A 7,500-nucleotide genomic window follows, 5' to 3' on the forward strand; every position below is an offset into this window, starting at 1 on the left:
TCTCTCTCTCTCTCTGTCTCTCTCTCTCTCTCTCTCTCTCTGTCTCTCTCTCTCTCTCTCTCTCTCTCTCTCTCTCTCTCTCTCTCTCTCTCTCTCTCTCTCTCTCTCGGAGTGTTTTGCTGCATCAGGCTTCTCTCTCACACGCACGCGCGCACTGCGCCCCATCCCATAATAACCACACCTCGCAGCTCCAGTGGTGGGATGGTTACCGCAGTACACTTCTACCCGGCATGCACCGCTCCTCACGTACCTGCCGCTGCCTTCTCTTTGCCCTCCATCTCCGCACGCGCCTTCCTCCTTTCCTTGCTTCCTTTTCTTGCTTCCTTCCTCCTCAACAAGGCAGAAGATCTGACCGGGAATCAGCTGCTGATGGATCGACACCGGCGGGAAGAGAGGAGGAAGAGGAGGATGAAGGAGGGAGGCACCGGAAACAACCCGCAGTCTTCTTCTTCTTCTTCTTCTTCTTCTTCTTCTTCTTCTTCTTCTTCTTCTTCTTCTTCTTCTTCTTCTTCTTCGCGGTGTTTTTATTTTTCCTCCTGCGAACGTTGAAGCTCGTGCGTTCACCTGAGCCGTGTCCGCGCGCTGCTGCTGCTGCTCTCTCTCTCTCTCGCTTCCTCTCTCTCTCTCTCTCTCGCGCGCGCGCGTGCTCTCTCCCCCCCTCTCTCTCTCTCGCGCTCTCGTGCTCGCGCAGTGTTGCTGCAGCTCGTGTGACGTCACCGCAGAAGTACATTTTAAGGTGACATGATGAAGATGATGAAGAAGATGAAGCAACCGTTGAGGACCTGTAACACCTGGGGTCAGACGGGATGAAGTATTCAGACCATGTACTGCAATACAAGTACAAATACCACAACATCAAAATACTCTCTTACAGTATGGCCAAAGTGTAAAAGTACTCTGTTAAAGTAAAAGTACTAATACCACAAAATAAAAATACTCTCTTACAGTATGGCCAAAGTGTAAAAGTACTCTGTTAAAGTAAAAGTACTAATACCACAAAATAAAAATACTCTCTTACAGTATGGCCAAAGTGTAAAAGTACTCTGTTAAAGTAAAAGTACTAATACCACAAAATAAAAATACTCTCTTACAGTAAAAGTTCTAATACAATACAAATCTCCTTACTCTGTCTCTAAGAGCCCTACAGAGGAAACTCATCTCCTGACTATTCAATTCAATTCAATTCAATTCAATTCAATTCAATTCAATTAGCTTTATTGGCATGAATGTTGGAACAACAATATTGCCAAAGCATCAAGACACAGTACAAACACAAACACACAAAAATATACAACTCTCATGGACAATAATAATAATAATAATAATAATAATAATAATAATAATAATAATAATAACAATAATAAGATTGAAAGAGTACAGGTGTGTGTGTGTGTGTGTGTGTGTGTGTGTGTGTGTGTGTGTGTGTGTGTGTGTGTGTGTGTGTGTGTGTCACTGACTGTCCCTCAGCTGGTGACAACAGGACATGAGCAGCAACAAGCTGTGCTGTGTTTCCTTCTCCAGGAGGATCCTTAGTAGAGGAGATCCTCCAGCTCTCTGGAGCCAGAGATCTGGAGGATCCTTAGTAGAGGAGATCCTCCATCTCTCTGGAGCCAGAGATCTGGAGGATCCTTAGCAGAGGAGATCCTCCATCTCTCTGGAGCCAGAGATCTGGAGGATCCTTAGTAGAGGAGATCCTCCAGTTCTCTGGAGCCAGAGATCTGGAGGATCCTTAATAGAGGAGATCCTCCAGCTCTCTGGAGCCAGAGATCTGGAGCTGAGCCGGTCCAGCCACACTCGTCTAGTTTCAGTATATTTGTCACGCTTTAGGAGGAAGTGCATCTCTGTCTCAACCTCACCTGTTGAACAGTGACCACTTGTTCTGGTTTCTTCTGTGGGCCTTTCACCTTTTCGGAGGGCTTTAACATGGAGGGGGTCTCGTGAGTTAGTTTGAAGGTGATTCCAGAAATGAAGTGCTCGTTTGTGGATGTTTATTATTATATCTGCCTAATTCTGCCCTACATGCATTTGTTGGTGTCTTTGTTTGAACGTTGAGGATCATTCTGCAGAACTCTGCATGCAGGGCTCCTGTGGGGTGTTTGTCCCATTGAGTGTTGCTATGGTGACTGAGTGGACCCCAAACTTCACTACCATACAGCCAATGGGCTGGATCACACCATCAAACATCTTACACCAGATTTTGATTGGAATTTGGATATTATAAAATGTTCTTTTAATTGCATAGAGGGCTCTTCTGGCCTTTTCTTTTAGTGCATTCACTGCCAGCTAAGATTGTAATACACGTCGGCGGTTATGACTCCCGACTTCGCCAGTCGGAGGTCACTAAAATCAACGTGGAGTCGGTGTGTGCTTACGCCAAAACAATGGCGGACTCCGTAGTTTTCTCTGGCCCGCTCCCAAACACGGTGACGGATGAGATGTAGCCGCATGTCAGCTTTCCACCGCTGGTTGTCACGTGGTGTCCAGCAAACAATGTGGGCTTCGTAGACAACTGGAGGTCTTTCCGGGGAAACCCAGGTCTGATCAGGGGTGACGGCATCCATCCCACTTCGGATGGAGCGGATCTCCTTTCTGCAAATATGACCAAGTTTATTGGTCGACTTGGTACATGACAGACCAGAAAGCAGAAGCAGAGTTGTAGTCTTACACCCTTCTCTGCATTCCCTCTTTTCTTTAGGGCGGCTGCCCACATTTACTCTATAGAGACTGTGTCTGTCTCACGGCCACTTAAACTAATTAAATTACCCTAGGTTTCTCTTTAGCACTGTGGCCAGGCTGGCTGAGAGTCATAACTCGGTGGATCCATGTATTCCTATAGACCTCAGTAGTAATGACTTCATGAACTTCTTCAATGGTAAGATTCTGGCTATTAGAAGCAGGATCGGTGATCTCCAGCCCTCGACTACTGCCGGTCCATCCTCAGGTGGGATGACCATGGAGGAGGCTGTGGGCCCTGCTGTGTGTCTGGATGGATTTTTTACCATCAACCTCGACCAACTGTCTTCAATGGTTTCTACTTCTAAATCGTCTACCTGTCTCCTGGACCCTGTTCCGACTAAGCTGTTTAAGGAAGTTTTACCTTTAGTTAGTGCCTCTAGATATAATCAATGGGTCTTTACTAACGGGTCATGTACCACAGTCTTTTAAAGTAGCTGTAATTAAACCTCTTCTTAAGAAGCACACTCTGGATCCAGAGGTGTTGGCTAACTACAGACCTATCTCTAACCTTCCCTTCCTCTCTAAGATACTGGAGAAGGTAGTCGCAAACCAGTTGTGTGACTTTTTACATAACAATAGTTTATTTGAGAAGTTTCAGTCAGGATTTAGAAAACATCATAGCACAGAGACACTAGTGACAATTACTAATGACCTTCTAGTTGTATCAGATAGGGGACTTGTCTCTGTTCTGGTCTTGTTAGACCTTAGTGCTGATAAAGGACTTGTCTCTGTACTGGTCTTGTTAGACCTTAGTGCAGCATTTGACACTATTGACCATGACATCTTATTACAGAGACTAGACCAGTTGATTGGTATTAAAGGTACAGCACTAAGCTGGTTTAAGTCGTATTCATCAGATGATCTCAGTTTGTATTTGTTAACGATGAGGCCTCGGTTACCACTGCCGTTCACCATGGAGTTCCACAGGGTTCTGTGCTTGGACCAATTTTATTCACCTTATATATGCTTCCTTTAGGCAGTATTATCAGAAAACACGCCATAAACTTTCACTGTTATGCCGATGATACTCAACTATATCTGTCGATCAAGCCAGATGAAACCCACCAGGTCGCCAAACTTCAAGCGAGTCTTAAAGACATCAAAACCTGGATGACCTGCAACTTCCTGCTGCTGAACTCGGACAAGACTGAAGTTATTTTACTCGGACCAGAACACCTCAGAAATCAAGTATCTGATGATATGGTTTCTCTGGATGCCATCGCTCTGGCATCCACCACCACCGTGAGGAATCTCTGAATTATTTTTGACCAGGACCTGTCCTTTGGCTCTCACGTGAAACAGATCTCAAGGTCCGCCTTTTTTCACCTACGGAACATCTCAAAGATCCGGCACATCCTGTCTCAACGCGATGCAGAAACATTGATCCACGCATTTGTTACCTCAAGACTAGATTACTGTAACTCCGTTTTATCAGGCTGCCCTGGTAAATCCCTTGGATCTCTCCAACTGATCCAGAATGCTGCAGCTCGTATACTAACGAGGACGCGGAAGAGAGATCACATTACTCCTGTACTAGCTACTCTCCACTGGCTTCCTGTAAGATCGAGAATCGTATTTAAAATCCTTCTCCTTACCTACAAAGCCTTAATTGGTGATGCACCATCATATCTTAAGGACCTTATAGTGCCATATTACCCCACTAGAGAGCTTATAGTGCCATATTACCCCACGAGAGCATTACGCTCACTGAATGCAGGGTTACTTGTGGTTCCCAGAGTGTTAAAAAGTAGGTTGGGGGCTAGAGCTTTCAGTTATCAAGATCCTCTTCTGTGGAATCAGCTTCCACTTTCAGTTAAGAGTAGACTTAAGACTTTCCTCTTTGATAGCGCTTATAGTTAGGGCTGTTTCAGGCTTATAGTTAGGGCTGTTTCAGGCTTATAGTTAGGGCTGTTTCAGGCTTATAGTTAGGGCTGTTTCAGGCTTATAGTTAGGGCTGTTTCAGGCTTATAGTTAGGGCTGTTTCAGGCTTATAGTTAGGGCTGGCTCAGGTTTGCCCTGGTCCAGCCCCTAGATATGCTGCTATAGGCCTAGACTGCTGGGGGACATCTTAGGATACACTGAGCTCCTCCTCTCCTTCTCTTCCTCTTTCGCTCCTCCTCTCCTCTTCACCTCTTCTTTCTCTCCTTCTGGATAAATGATTGTCCCTTCAAGGCATATTACTAACTCTACTTTCTTTTTCCATGGATTCGTGGCTGCCTGGAACCCTTGGCCCTGCTGATACAACCATGGCCCTGCTGATGGAACCGGCCTGGAGCCGTCCTGCCAGCTGCCATGGCCCTGCTTTCTCCTCCCACTGCCCCTGGGATGCCCCTCCTCTCTACCTCCTTCTGCTTAATGGATCGAGGCTATCTGGATCATGGACCATGCATACTACTCATTATATGAATAATGTCTGTCACATTCATGTAATGTGCTGTAACTCTGTTACGTTATTCATTCTGGCCACATGACATCTATTGCTTTTGTCCATCCGGGGAGAGGGATCCTCCTCTGTTGCTCTCCCTCAGGTTTCTTCCACTTTTTTTCCCTGTGAAAGGGTTTTTACTATCTTTATTGGGGAGTTTTTCCTGATCCGATGTGAGGTCCCAGGACAGGATGTTATGTGTACAGATTGTAAAGCCCTCCGAGGCAAACTTGTATTTGTGATGTTGGGCGATATAAAATAAACTGAATTGAATTGAAACTCATCTCCTTACTCTATCTCTAAGAGTCCTACAGAGGAAACTCATCTCCTTACTCTGTCTCTAAGGCTGAGCCAAAGCTTCTCCAAGTCCACAAAGTGTTATTTGTATTGTTATTATTATTAAAGTGTCATCACACTGAGTTTATCAGGTGAGGTTTTCCTCACTGTTGAGGAGAGGAGACGAGGAAACAAGGAGAGACAAGGAGAGGCAGCTTCCTTTACTTACAGCTCTTGTTTATTTTGGGAGGCTGATGGATGGTTTCAGGTTGTCATGGCGACAATTCTAATGACGTCGAGGAAGAAGTGAGCGAGAGTAAAAACACAGCAGGAAACAGAGGAGGAGACGAGGAACTCCACAGAGGAGACGAGGAGAGGAAGCTGAGGAACTCCACAGAGGAGACGAGGAGAGGAAGCTGAGGAACTCCACAGAGGAGAGGAGACGAGGAAGCTGAGGAACTCCACAGAGGAGAGGAGACGAGGAAGCTGAGGAACTCCACAGAGGAGACGAGGAGAGGAAGCTGAGGAACTCCACAGAGGAGAGGAGACGAGGAAGCTGAGGAACTCCACAGAGGAGACGAGGAGAGGAAGCTGAGGAACTCCACAGAGGAGACGAGGAGAGGAAGCTGAGGAACTCCACAGAGGAGAGGAGACGAGGAAGCTGAGGAACTCCACAGAGGAGAGGAGACGAGGAAGCTGAGGAACTCCACAGAGGAGACGAGGAGAGGAAGCTGAGGAACTACACAGAGGAGAGGAGACGAGGAAGCTGAGGAACTACACTGAGGCGACGAGGAGAGGAAGCTGAGGAACTCCACAGAGGAGACGAGGAGAGGAAGCTGAGGAACTCCACAGAGGAGACGAGGAGAGGAAGCTGAGGAACTCCACAGAGGAGAGGAGACGAGACGAGGAAGCTGAGGAACTACACAGAGGAGACGAGGAGAGGAAGCTGAGGAACTACACGGAGGAGACGAGGAGAGGAAGCTGAGGAACTACACGGAGGAGACGAGGAGAGGAAGCTGAGGAACTCCACAGAGGAGACGAGGAGAGGAAGCTGAGGAACTACACGGAGGAGACGAGGAGAGGAAGCTGAGGAACTACACAGAGGAGACGAGGAGAGGAAGCTGAGGAACTACACAGAGGAAACGAGACAAGGAAACAGGAATGGATGATTAAATTCTCTTCTTCCCCCGAGGCGTTCCACAGTGTTGCATTCTGGGGCTTCTGATCATGTAAATAAATCCATGACACGCTTTCTGGTTAAAAGACTTTATGACTGTACAGCGAGCTGTGGAGGGGAGGAGCTGTGGAGGGGAGGAGCTGTGGAGGGGAGGAGCTGTGGAGGGGAGGAGCTGCCATCCGAAGGGAACCAATCACAGTCTACGTTGCATAAAGAAACCATCATCATCATCATCATCATCATCAGAACAAAGAAGAGCAGCAAGACACAAACAATGAAGAAGCTCACAGTTGAAAGGTTCTGAACAGAGTGTGTGTGTGGCACTTTGATGGTGTGTGCGTGTGTGTCACCATTACAACCAACAGAGTGTGTGTGTGTGTGTGTCACCATTACAACCAACAGAGTGTGTGTGTGTGTGTGTGTCACCATTACAACCAACAGAGTGTGTGTGTGTACTAATTGCACTTGAGGATGAGGATATTTTTCTGCAACTGTTTAAAACACAGAAAGAAAATTTTAACTCCACCGGCTCCGGACCAACTACAACTCCCATGATGCATCAGCACATTATTTTATTTTTTTTAACCTTTCTGTTAAAAGAAAAACAGCTTTCAGACAGTTCTCTTCTCCGGTCCAGGTGAGCCGGTCGCACCACCTGACCCTCACACACACATAAAACACAGTACACAGTACCGCTGTGTACCACTGCAGTACCGCTGTGTACCACTGCAGTACCACTGTGTGTACTACTGCAGTACCGCTGTGTACCACTGCAGTACCGCTGTGTACCACTGTGTGTACTACTGCAGTACCGCTGTGTACCACTGCAGTACCGCTGTGTACCACTGCAGTACCACTGTGTGTACTACTGCAGTACCGCTGTGTA

The sequence above is a fragment of the Taurulus bubalis genome (assembly GCF_910589615.1).
Source record: "Taurulus bubalis genome assembly, chromosome: 10".
NCBI classification, from domain to species: Eukaryota; Metazoa; Chordata; class Actinopteri; order Perciformes; family Cottidae; genus Taurulus; species Taurulus bubalis.